The sequence below is a fragment of the Cupressus sempervirens genome, chromosome 5, assembly GCF_028749045.1.
Source record: "Cupressus sempervirens isolate cs-2001-9-10 chromosome 5, ASM2874904v1, whole genome shotgun sequence".
In the NCBI taxonomy this organism is placed as follows: domain Eukaryota; kingdom Viridiplantae; phylum Streptophyta; class Pinopsida; order Cupressales; family Cupressaceae; genus Cupressus; species Cupressus sempervirens.
Window position 1 is genome coordinate 4284226 of NC_143122.1, and position 13618 is coordinate 4297843.

Here is a 13618-nt window from a genome sequence, read left to right on the forward strand (position 1 = left end):
ATGATTAACTAAACAAAAGGATCCTATTAGGAGTCAATGAAGTACATATAGTGTCTCAAGTCCTTATTATAGGACTAAGCCTTGTTAGAAGCCTCAACCCTATTAGGAGTTTCTTCAACCTTGTTAGGAGTTAGTAGATCAAATACAATGTATGCAAGAAGAGCCCACTACCCTAACATGAAATTATTCAATAAAGTTCTTCACAAGAGTAGATATACATACAATAATTTCTCACTACTATAATTCACACTTTCTTTGATCATACATCAGATCTCACATCACATAAGCCTCATATATCTTTTAGGTTTTTTATACAATAGTTTGCATATCACATCAACTTCACATATTACACACTTATCTATGCAAGACATGATCTCTTCTTATACTTCACAAATTAATAATTCTCTTCTTAGTCATGTCTTCACATGCTTGATATAATATAAAATAAATCATGGATTAATATCCACAAAGTCGACTCATTGTGACTTAATAACTATTTTGTTACCAAAATAATTCCTTAAGTCATACAACTCAATTCTTTGCTATACTTTATTTTTCTCTATTAAATACCTGTACTAGCATTTCAACTATAACTTGCCTCGTACTATCTATACACAATTGTGCACTTAGCCACATCATCATGAAATTTTCATAAAGCTATCCTCAACTATACACAAACTAATTTGAAGTGTGTCATCAATACACATGATATCTATCTCTATGCTATTGCAAACTATCTAACAGTTAGACAATTTTCTAACTCTAAATGCATAATTGAAATGTGGAATATATGTTTCCATAAATGAAAACACACAAAACATCTTACTGGCCATCTTGCCAACAATCTCTTCCTAGCTTTGAACTCTATGAATGTTGTGAATGAAATTCTATTACATCACCGTTTAATAGTTCTTGAGCATGGGAAAGACATTTTTAACACAACATGCATGATTTTTTTTGAAAATTTAGAAAATTATCATTTTCATGCTTTATGGTGTTCATACTACCAATGTTTAAATATTTCTTACACTTAATTCAGATAGTACTTCATATTTTAGCAATCATAAAATCATAATAGTCACTTTACCTCTTTAAGGTTTTATTTAGTGACCACATGAATGCTTAACACTATGAGTTATTCATGGAATTTCAAGGCTTAATTTTCAATTCTTTTTCCTTCCTTGTGACCACATGAAACCCCTATTATCTACTTCATTGTCTTTCTTCACACTTATCCTTGAAACATTGTGATAGAGAGAACACTTCTAACATCACCTTGTCATTGTTTCACAACTTCCCTCTTGCTTTGTAATCTTAACTACATGATTGAGCAAGAACCATAAAATCTTCACCTTTTACCCACATCATAGACTCTCACCCATTTTCATTAACTATATTTTTTATGTTGTGAAGCCACAAACACCTTTAGTCTCCCATTTGCTGCTTAATGATAACACTAGCATCTTTATCTTATGACAACATGTTATACCTTAAGTTTGAGAGATTTATACTTTGCCTCTTCTATTTCACTTTATAATTTAAATTGGATGACTAAGATATGACCAAACCATTATAAACTCTTAACTATTTTGTGAGTTCATGACTTATATTTTACTTTATAGCTTTAACTGCACTATTGAGCGATTAAATGCCACATTTATAACATTGACTATTTCACCACTTCATGAATATCTATTAAACTACAATCTTTATCCTTACAACCATGCAATCAAACTTGATCTCATCTCTCATTTATACTAAATTTTAAGTTTTCAAGTTGTGAAGCTACAATTAATTTCTCTAACATCAATCTCCACTTCGCTACTTAGTTCTATTTTTTGTAACATATCATGCCATCTTAAGATGCTTCCACATATCTTATTCTTGTGTTTTCATAAGGTTATAGATACAGCATGAATTCCTTTTTCATCATTTCCACTTTAAACTTTTCTTTCATGCTTAACTATGACAAAGCTATAAAATCTATTCCCTTAACCGCATCATGCCTTCACTACTTGATCCCACCATTAATAAATATATAGTGGAGACCATTTGAACACTAAGGAATTGACTATGTAACATAATTGAACCTTAAAAAGGTTAGAAAATTATCAAGGTGGTGATCTAGAAATAACCCTTGGTCACCCAATCACAACTTAAAATTTCAAAGTTCCTTTAAAAGCATGAAACCTTTAGCATAGTCATTTAAAACAAGAAGATTTAATATATAAAAAAAGCAAATGAACATGAAAACTAAGTTTTTTTATAGGAAAATCTCTAAAACATGAAAAATTAAAACTCTAATTGTATAGTTTAAAATTGGATTTTCACACTAAGTTCTCAAAATTTTAACATCGTGAAAATATAGGCCAATGGAATGTTCTTAAATTATCTAACAAGGCCGCTACCAAAAGGGTGATTAAATCCTTTAATAGGGTCACACTTAAATTTTTTTATTGTAATCTTTAATAGGGTTGGCTCCCAATAGAACTCACTTTAGAAGAGTGAAAATATTGGTGACATGTTGCTAGTAGTTTTTCTCAAATTGGGTTTGTACAATTTTTCTATTACGGATAAGTTGCTATAGACATTGAGCTACTTAATGATTAGATCTAAGTTGGTTGAAGTGTCTAAAGATTTAATTGGTACATATGGACCCAAGGATAAAAAAATTCATCCCCCCTCTTAAATTATACTAAATCCTTCTAACAATCCTCAATAATTTTGAGCATTATTAGATTTGACATTTTAAAGAATAGCAACCTTCACTTAACTATTTCTTAGTATAATGTGCATATCCTAATCTTCCAATTATTTTATTGTACAATTCATGTGGAATTATATTTTCAATCTCAATAGGTGCATACCTACTATTATACATTGTTAGAATGAATTATCATGGTATTCCTTTGGGGGAGTATCCTAAGCATTTCTGGAACATTTAGGAGATTAACATGGTGCATTCATGACTATGTTTTTCATTAATGCCAACATAGTATTATTTCTATAAATACTAGAAAAGTGGAAAATAGAGAATAAGATTATGGATTGAGTATTGATTATGAGTTCAAGCATAGTTGAGGATGTGTTCTACAATGTATCTTGATGACATGGAAAAGTGTGTGTGTAGGAATTCAAAGATTTGTGGGAGTTATTTGTTATCTACAAAAGAAAATATACAGAAAAATTACCTAAGAAGTGGTTTTTCTTTATTATATTATATATCCTATTAGGTATTGAATCATGATGAATAAAGTTAGATAGTGATAGTAGAAAACTCGATGATGATATCAACGAGTGAATGAGGTCGGAGGTTACATGTGTCATAGCTTGTAAAAACTATGAGCCCATAGTATTTTGTAATTATGAAAAGATTGAATAAATTATATTATCATAATGAGGTCCTATTGTAATTAATTGGGAAAGCCTCAAGTTCAAATCAATGAAATATTTTGAGGACAATGTATAAATGAATTTTTTTTTCCTTCTAATGAGAATACAATTGTGTGTAAAAGTGAGTTGTAAAATTAATATGAAAAGTTGGTAAATGTGAGTAAGCAGTCAAAGGGATCAATGTAATGCAAAGTTGAAGATATGGTATTAAGATCTAAGAGTTATTTAGTGTGGTATTATCATGGAAAGAGGATAGAGCAATAGTTCAAGATAATGAAGTCAAATTGTATTTATACTATTTTGAAAGGAATAATACAAAGGCTAATTGGACAATGATTTTGATGTCTTTCCCCTAAAGCCATTTGGACACTAGGTCAATCTACCTTCTATAACTCTAATAGGGTTGAGATATCTTCACATGGATTCAAAGTCTCCTAATAGGAACTAATATGTAGTGAATGTATTTAATTGTCTCCTAAAAAATGTCATCCTCTTACAAGAAACCTATATATTAGTACATCATTTTTTGGGTACCATTCCCACTAGGGTTTTTCCTTTGATCAAGGGTTTCCCTGGTTAACATATCTAGTGTTATTATGTATGTGTATCTTGTAATGGTTGTTGATTATATAAATCAAACATTTAAGGATTAATAAGGTTGATAAAATTTATATTGATCTAATATCTAATTCAACCCTCCATCAAATATCTTGGTGGACTTTACTTTCTAACAATTGGTATCTAAGCATCATGTCCTTGAAGGAAAAGCTTAAAAACTTAAGGAGATCAATGGTGGCTCATTTTAGAAAAGAAATTCCTAAGTTCGATGGAGTTAATTATGACAACTAGAAATAGAAGATCAAGAAATATCTTCTAAGCATAGGCCTCAGATATTGGTTGATGATGAAGAATAGAAAGAAAATTATGGAAGAAATAAAACTTGAAGAATGTAGTGAAGCTGAAAGAGGTATATTCATGTGTAACATGCTTACTAGAGAAGAAATTTTTTCATTTCTTCCTAAAAATGAATAGAGTTAGGTAAAATATTTTGTGTTATCTCATGAAATTTGGGAAGCCTTGGAATCTACTTTTGAAGGTAATAAGCATGTCAAGAGAATTAGATTGAAAAATTGGATATGTTTGTTTCAAGAGGCTAAAATAATGAAAGGTGAATCTTTAAGAAGTTATATTGGTAGAATATCATAAATTATTGCAAAAATTAGATCCTATAATGGAAAAAAAGATAAATATGAGATCAAATGGAAGACCTTGAAGACTTTGACACCACCATTCAAGTAGACATTGCATATGATTGAGAAATTTATACCTTATACTGGGAAATTTTCTAGATAGACTCTTATTGGAAGATTGGAAGTAGCAAAAGTAATCTTGAAACATTATGAAGATTTTCCTAAAGGGGAAACTTCTTTTAGTGCATTAATTTTTCACTCTTCCTTGTCAACAAGTGCAAGCACTAGTGGAGTTTATGCTAGTAGCAATAGATCCAAATATGAGGAAGACAAAAGGATTGAAGAAGGAATTTTCTTGCTTGTAAGGACAAAACTAGATGATAAGAAAATATTTAAATGTTGGCCTTGTAATGAATTTTGTCATTACGCTTCTAAATATCCTAAAAGAGTGAAAAAGTAAAAAAATAATTTTGAGTCTAGAAGGGCTTGAAATTTTTTGTATGTGAATGAAGATGATGAGTCAGATGAGAGAGTTCACATTGACATTGATGATGAATTAGGATTTATATCTAGAAAGGAAGAAAATCTTGAAAAAGAAGTCAAAGAATAAAAATCCCCAATCTCACAAGTTAAAAAGAAAGATGATTGGATTATAGAAAGTGGTTCTTCACATCATATTATTATTGATATGAATAAATTTTTTAATTTCAATAGCCATGATGGCTGAATTGTTAGATTTGGTAACAATGTGGCTTGTCATGTTGAGGGAATAGTATCTATTGCTCTTGATGGGAAAACTAACACAGATGATGTTTACTTTGTGGGTGGATTAAAATATAACATATTGAGTGTTGGACAATTGGTTGATAAGGGATACTAGTTATAGTTCACAAAAAATCAATGCATTATTAAGGAAAAATATGGTAAGTTGACTGATATAGATACAAGATCTAGAGGTAATTTTTTTCAAATGAATCCTATAGAGATGACATGTTTGGTTGCTAAAGTTGATAATAGTTGGTTGTGGCATAGAATGCTTTTCCATATAAATTTGGAAAATATTGTGAAGGCAAGTAGTACATTTTTTATTAGAGATTTACCAAAAAATGTGAAGCCTATGAATGTTGTATGCAAAGAATGTGTTACATCTAAGTAGAAGCAAAGCTCTTTTCCTAGCAAGAAGTTCAATACAACACCAAAATTGGAGATTGTTCATACAGACTTGAGTGGCCCCACTAATACAAGAGTATTCTATAGTGGAAGGTACTTCATTATTATTGATGATGACTTTATGAGAATGATGTGGGTAGCTTTCCTTAGAAAAAAGTATGAAGTATTTCAGAAGTTTAAGTTGTTCGAGGATAGAGTTAAGAAAGAGTTTGGACATGCACCATTAGTGAAATATTTTTGAATTTTTGGAAGCAAATGTAATATCAAGAGATATGATGACATTGGTAAGTTTGATGCAAGAAGTGATGAAGGTATGATCCTTGGTTGTTCATTGTAAAGAAAAGCTTATAGATGTTTTAATCAAAGAACTAAGACTATTGTTGAGAGCAGAAATTTAAAAGTAGATGAAAAGTTTGGAGTTAAAAGAAAGAATGCTTGAGTATATTTTTGATGATGAAGAAGCTAATCCTAAACCTATTCAAGAAAACATTGAAATTTTCTATGAGAATAAAAATGATTTATAGAATGGCATTTAAGTTGTCAAACAAAGAGAAAATAAAGATCTAAACCTAGAGAAGAAGTAAGAATTGAGTTAGTAACACCAACACCAAACAAGAATTTGAAAAATAATCACCCTGTTGATCAAACTCTTGGAAGTAAAGATAGAGGAGTTATGATAAGAAACAAAGTTAATGAAGAATTATGTTTGATTTCTAAAATTGAACCAAAGAGTATAGATGAAGTATATAAGGATGATCATTGGATTTAATCAATGAAGTAGGAACTAAACCAAATTGTGAAGAATGAGACATGGGAATTGGTCCCTAGACCTAAGATAAGAATGTTGTAGGAACTAATTGGGTTTTCATAAACAAGATGAATGAACAAGGTGAGGCTATGATAAATAAATAAAGATTTTTATGTAAAGGATATTTACAACAAGAAGGTATAGACTATGAAGAAACATTTCCACCTATTGTCATAATTGAAATAGTAAGGATGTTCTTGGCTTATGTAACAAATAAGAAGTTTAGAGTGTATCAGATGGATGTGAAGTTAGCATATTTATGAATGAACAACTTGAAGAAAAAATCTATAGTGAGAAGCTTGAAGGATTTCCCTTAATAGAAGGAGACATGGTCTAAAAGTTGAAGGAAGTGTTATATGGACTAAAGAAAGAACCTAGAACCTTGTACACAAGGTTGGAAAACTACTTGGTAAAATTGGGATTTGCTAAATGTACTATAGATAGTTACTTGTATTTTAAAGAGATTGAGAATGGATTGTTGATTGTTGTGATATTTGTGGATGACATAATATTTGGAGGTAATGATGAAGCAAGTGAATTTTTTTTGATAAAATGAAGAATGAATTTGAGATGAGCATAATTAGTGAGATGAAATATTTATTAGGTTTATAAATTTTGCAGAGTAGTGTTGGTATTTTCCTATCATAGACTAAGTATTTGAAAGACTTGTTGAATACATTTAGCTTGGAAAGTTGTAAGCCTATTGGTACACCTATGATAACTTGTCATAAGTTATCTAACAAAGATGAGACATCTATAGCTAAGAAGAAGAATTACATATCCATGATTGGAGGTTTGTAATATCTAACTCACATATGACCAAATATAGAAAATAAAGTTAGTATAGAAGAAAGATTTAAAGAAGACCTTAAGGAATCACACTATGTAGAAGTAAAAATAATATTTAGATATTTGAAGAGTACACCTAATTTTACATTATGGTATGATAGATCAAACGACTTTACTCTATGTGCATATATTGATGCAGGCTGGGCAAGCAGTATGGATGACAAAAAGAGTACAACTGGTGGAGCATTTTTCCTTAGAGGAAGATTAGTTTCTTTGCTAAGCAAGAAAAAAGATATATTTCAAAGATTACAACAGAAGCAAATTATGTAGAAACAACAAACAATTACAATTAAGTCATATGGATGAAGTAGATACTGAAGGATATTGGGATAGAGTTTTTAGAACTTGTAACCTATTATCATACTTTGCGATAACACAAGTACAATAAGTATTTCTAGGAATACCATGTTACATTCTAAGAAAAAACATATATCAATTAAGTATCATGTTATGAGTGAAATAGTTGTAGATAAAGAGATCAGATTAGAGTATGTTACTACAAAGGACTAGACTGTAGATATTTTTACAAAGTCTTTTCCTAAGGATACATTTGAGTATTTGTGAGGTATGCTTAGTGTTATGTGATACAATAGCATCTTGGGTTTTCTTAGTGACTACTTTGGAGGTAATTTGTATATTTACCTAGTGTTCTTGGTTAAGCTTTGGTTCATTTTCAGTCAATAAAGAGATGGTACTCATTCATTATTGGGTGGTTTGTGGTTATTGTGTTAACTGAGTGACTCAGTTAATAAAGGTGTTCATTAATGCTTGGGGCACTTGGAAAATATTGTGTCTCACTTTACACTAAGCACTCAATAGTAATGTTGCCTAAGTTAGCTTGGTCAATGAAGGGAGCTTAGTTATTCTTGGTGAGTTGTTGATACTTGGTGGAGGTTTATATGTAATAGTTTATTTTAATTTTTATTGGGCTAGGAAAACTTGTAGCTTATTGGGTATAAGTAGGGGATCTTGTGGATTCTTTAGGCATTCACTCAAAGAAATGAATTAGATTCATTCAGGGAAAGTGGATCTTAAGTTCATCATGGAGTAGCTAAAGAGAGAAATTTTCCTAAGTGTGTTGATAGAACACCAAATGTGAGGTAGTTTACACTTGGAGCTTAAGTGAGTTTTGGGAAGGGATAGAAGCCAAGGCTTGGGAAATAAAAAAATTATTTGGTGGGCTTGTGAGAACAAGTTTAGATCTTCCTTGAAGGTTTATTCTAGTGTGGATCTAAGCTAGCTAGTGTTTGTCTTAGATCTTGATGGATCTTGCAAAATTGTTATTGTAATTGCTATTGTATATGGCCATAATCAGGAAGGCCTTACAACCTGACACATTATATATAAGTTTTTATTTTATGAATAAAGAGTTGTGTTGAGTATTAGATTGTGTATCTTGTACTATGTTTTTTTTGTGTGGTTATTTGCAAGGATCTAGATAATTTCTAGTATGGGTTTCCTCACATTCTCTCTACGTTAGATGGTATTAGAGAATAGTTATTTCTAAATGTATAGATAGATCATCAAATATGAGGCAATTTGCACCAAAACCTTGGGTTAGAGAAGGTTTATCTTATGGAGTTGATTGATATTTTTAATTTTTGGATTTGTTGTAGAAGGTTTGTGAAAATCTTGGAAGATGTCTCTGAGAAGATTGGACCGTAGGATGATTGTGAATCTTCTTGATGTGGTGGAGAAGAGGCTTTTTGAGATTTCTTCTCAATTAGTTAAGGGATGGTTAAAGTTTGTAGATGTTTGTGGAGCTAGAGTCTACTAATCTAGAAGAGAGCTGTTTGGTTGGTTAAAAGAATTTTTTGAAAGAGAAGATGGCATAGAAAAGTTGAGGTTAAATAGGTTGGTTTTGTTAATTAGTTTGTGGAGTTTGATGTGAAACCTACAGAGCAATTGGTGGTTTTTTCTAAAATACTTAAGCATATCAGGGAGATTCCTAATCTTGTTGATGATGAGGTTGATATTAGTTTTCATGATTAGTTAGTTGAGTCTAACATGGATATTGTAGAGCACTTGGTTTTGGATGATCTAGTTGCTAGCTATTGGTGATGAGTTATGTGTTATAGAGCATCTTGTTGTAAGAAATGAAATTTTTGGTATTGATAGTTTGGCATATATTTTTGAGGATTTATATATTTTTGGTGATTTATAGTTTTCTACCATTGGTGTGGATTCACTAGTTTCTAATGTGGGTGAGGATTTGTAGATGAAGCATTATGTTTTATTGGTTCCTGGGAGTGAGCATGTTGATTAGATTGTTGAGATTCTTGTGTTTAACAGATGGATGTAGATGTGGATGATTTTCATGTCTATATTCGTGTCCTCATTGGAGTGGAATCCATTGATGAAAATAAAGATGGTTGTGGATCTTTCTTTTTATATCAAAGTGTGGGATTTACTTTTCTATTTACTTGGGGAGTCTGATGCAGGAGCAATATATTGGATTTTCTTAGTGACTACTTTGGAAGAGAACTCGGTAGTTACTTTAGAGGTAATTTTGTATTTACTAACTATGCTTAGTTAAGCTTTGGTTCATGCTTAGTTAGTGAAGAGATGGTACTCAATCATTACTAGGTGGTTTGTGATTGTCATGTCAAATGAGTGACTTGGTTAATGAAGGCGTTCAGTGATGCTTGGGGCACTTGACATAAATTGTGGCTTCATTTATATTATAAACTTGGTAGTAGTGTTACTTGAGTTAGCTTGGTAAATGAAGGGAGCTTAGTTATGCTTGGTGAGTTACTAATACTTGGTGGGTTGTTGATACTCAGTGGAGGTTTTTGACACTCAATCATGTCTTGGTGCTTGTGTTTCCTAAGTTTTCTATGAGCCAACCTTTTGGCATTTAATTTGGGTTGTAGGTATTTAACGAGTGTTGTGGCTAACTTGTGGATTTTATGGGCATTTAATGTAAAGTTTTATTTTAATTTATATTGGGCTAGGCTGACTTGTGGCTTAGTTTGGTATAAGTAGGGGGTCTTACGGAGTCTTTAGGCATTCATTCAGAGGATTGAGTCAGATTCATTCAAAGGGAGTGGATCCCAAGTTCAACATGGAGTAGTTTAAGAGTGAATTTTTCCTAAGTGTGTGGATAGAGCACCAAATGTGAGGAAATTTACTTTTGGATCTTGAGAAAAGTTTGAGAAGGGCTAGTAGTTGAAGCTTGGAAAATAAGGAGATTCTTGGTGGGCTTGTGAGCACATGTTTAAATCTTCCTTGAAGGTTTTGACCCAGTGTGGATCTAGGCTAGCTAGTGTTGGGTTTGTATCTTCATAGATCTTACAAAATTGTTATTGTAATTGCTATTGTATTTGGCCATAATTGGGAAGGCCTTACACCCTAAAATATTGAATATAAATAGTTATTTTATGAAATAATTTTATTCTTAGGTATTAGATTGCATACCATGTATTGTGTTTCTACTATGTGGTTATTTGCAAGGATCTAGATTATCGCTAGTAGGGATACCCTCAAATTCTCTCTACATCATTATGCCCCTTCCTACTTTAAAGTATATGATGTAGAGATTGTAGTAGTCTAGTGGTATAGAGTAGTATTGTTTATTTAGAATGAATAATGATGCTTCCTAAATGAGGAAGTATATATAGTTGAGAAGAGTCATGAAGGACTCTTGGTAGTTGATATGAAATAATGTCTTTGAACTCTTGAGTTGGTTGAAGACATTGAGTTATTGATTGACATATTGATACCTTTGTCATTAATTTAGATGGGGGAGATGATCACATGAAAAAAATCTTATGATATTATGGAGGAGATGTTTAATAATGGAAAAAATGTACTAAATGATGATGATGGTAACATAATAATGGGGGAGATGAGAATAACATCTTCTAGCACATTAGGAGAAGCACACTGAGTTATATCAATGGGGGAGAAGTGTAAACAATTGATGTCAATCCATGTAAGGATGAGCAAGCACTAATGAAGAGTTGTTCCTAAGAGTTTAAAATTTTATTGATGAAGAGGATCAAAAAATATGAGAGTAACAACAACAATAGAGTTGGATTTGGTATTCTTGGAACTTAGATATTTTTCATCTAAGTTGCCATCAATGCCAAAGGGGGAGATTGTTAGCATGAATTCTGATTGTATTCCTTTGTGGGAGTTTCCTAAAAATTTATCAAACTTTTTGGATATTATCATGTCACATTCATGAATATATATTTCATTGATGTTGTTGGCTCTCAAAATTGTAGCCCAAATTTTGAGAAATTTTGAGAAATTGAGCCCTATAAAAGCTTTTTTGATGCACATGTACCCAGCTATCAAGTGAGGCATAAGAGGTGTTTAATGCTTCCAAAACCTTTCATTTAGTGCATCTACCTATTCCATAGTGATGAATTGCCATTCTGAGCTATTTTGTAAGATCCCATTTTCACCAATTGTTAAATCTTCATTTTCACCCTAAGAGTCAAATAGCAATAGGAGGCTATGTTTGTCATTGAATATCTTGCACCTAGAAATGTTTTTTTATTAACCACTTTGGGAGTGTCTAGCATCCATATCCACGAACCTATGTTTCAGATTTTGAGTCATTTTGAGTCTGTTTGACTAGGTTTTGAATCCCTCAAAGTTGGTTAGTTATTGTTTCATGCTTTTGTGTAATTGTGCAAATTTTTGGGAAGCCCTTTTTGACCTACAATAACTTCTTTGCAAAAACAAAACAATGCACCATCAGTTCAATTTTTGCATATTCTATTGAGAAAAGTTCAAAGTCAAGAATTGAATTATGAAGTGTATTCTCTTTTCAAGGTGTTAAGTGATTTACAAGTTTTTCATATTGAAAGTCTAGTTCAGAAAGTACGAGTGGTAAATTTGTTTCAAATCTTTTCTCACTAAGTGTGGGTGGCAACTTTGAAGTAAATATTTGTACCAATGCTTCATTTTTTTAAATATTAGAAGCTTTCAGTGGTTGTGGGCAGATCTAGTTTGTTGGGAAAGAGAAATTATAAGTTTCTTGATTAATGGTTTATGTGGTTGTTTGTGTCTGCTGAAGTAATTCATTTCAAATGTTTAATCACTATTGTGATTTCATTTTCCTCTTCAAGGAGGTGATAGGTCTATAAAGGATTCTATCTATAGTGTGAAGAATTTCATGCTTGCACCTATGCCTATTAGCAGATCTAAAGTTTCAGATAGCAACACATAAAGGTATTTCAATTTTCATATATTTGTCTCTCATGAAAATTGAATGAACAAAATGGTTGCCTCCATCTAGTGGTTTCAACACTAAGAAAAAGAGTTAGGATTTTTAAAAAGTGTATAAGATGGATTGTGAGTCTAGGTCTAAAAGTGATGTGCCAACTCTTGAAAGTGTTCATGCAAATATTGCTAGATTGATAAAAAAGATTCATGATAAGACTATCTTAATGTTAAGAAGTACAATTGGTGATATTAAGGGTCTTAGTGGATTTTAGATTTATATGAAGTTCAAATCAATAGTTATGAATCTTGATGAGTTTTTCAGACCTAAGGATTCTTCATGGCTAGTGGTACTCTTAGAAGTTTTTATGCCAAATTTGGTTGATTGGCCAGCCAAGATTAGATTAGATAAGATTTGTGAAATCCAAGATTTTATCATGGAGGTTGAAAATGTTTTGAAGGCTAATGAGTATAGTATTAGTGAATGGAATGAGTCTATTGAAAATGATGTCAAAGATGAAGAGTCTCAGCTTTATGAATTAGAGGATAGTAATCAGCAATTTGATAATAAGCATAATGTAGATTCATCTTTTTATCATGATGATTCTCAGGAAGAGGAAGAGTGTGACAGTAGTAATATTCTTCCTTCCAGTAATAAATGTGAATGTGTTATGATGCTAGTTGTTGAGGTGTCATCTAAAGAAGAAGATGTATGTAATGGTCAGAATGTTGATTTTCTAGAATATGTTAGGGTGGAAGCACAAACTTGTGTCACCATTTGTGATATTTGGAGGGGTTACGGCCGAAATAGTTTCAGCTATAACAGTTATGGCCGAACAAGTTTTGATCATACATATGTGGCAAGTTTCCCTATCGACGTGGCATGCATAGTTACGGCTAAAACACTTCCAGCTGAAATGGTTTTGGCCATAACCCCCATGTTTCAAATGACCCAAAGTATCATAAAAATAGCCAAAAAGTGATTGATGATAATTTTATATGCAAGGGGGTTATGGCCGAAACAGTTACGGTC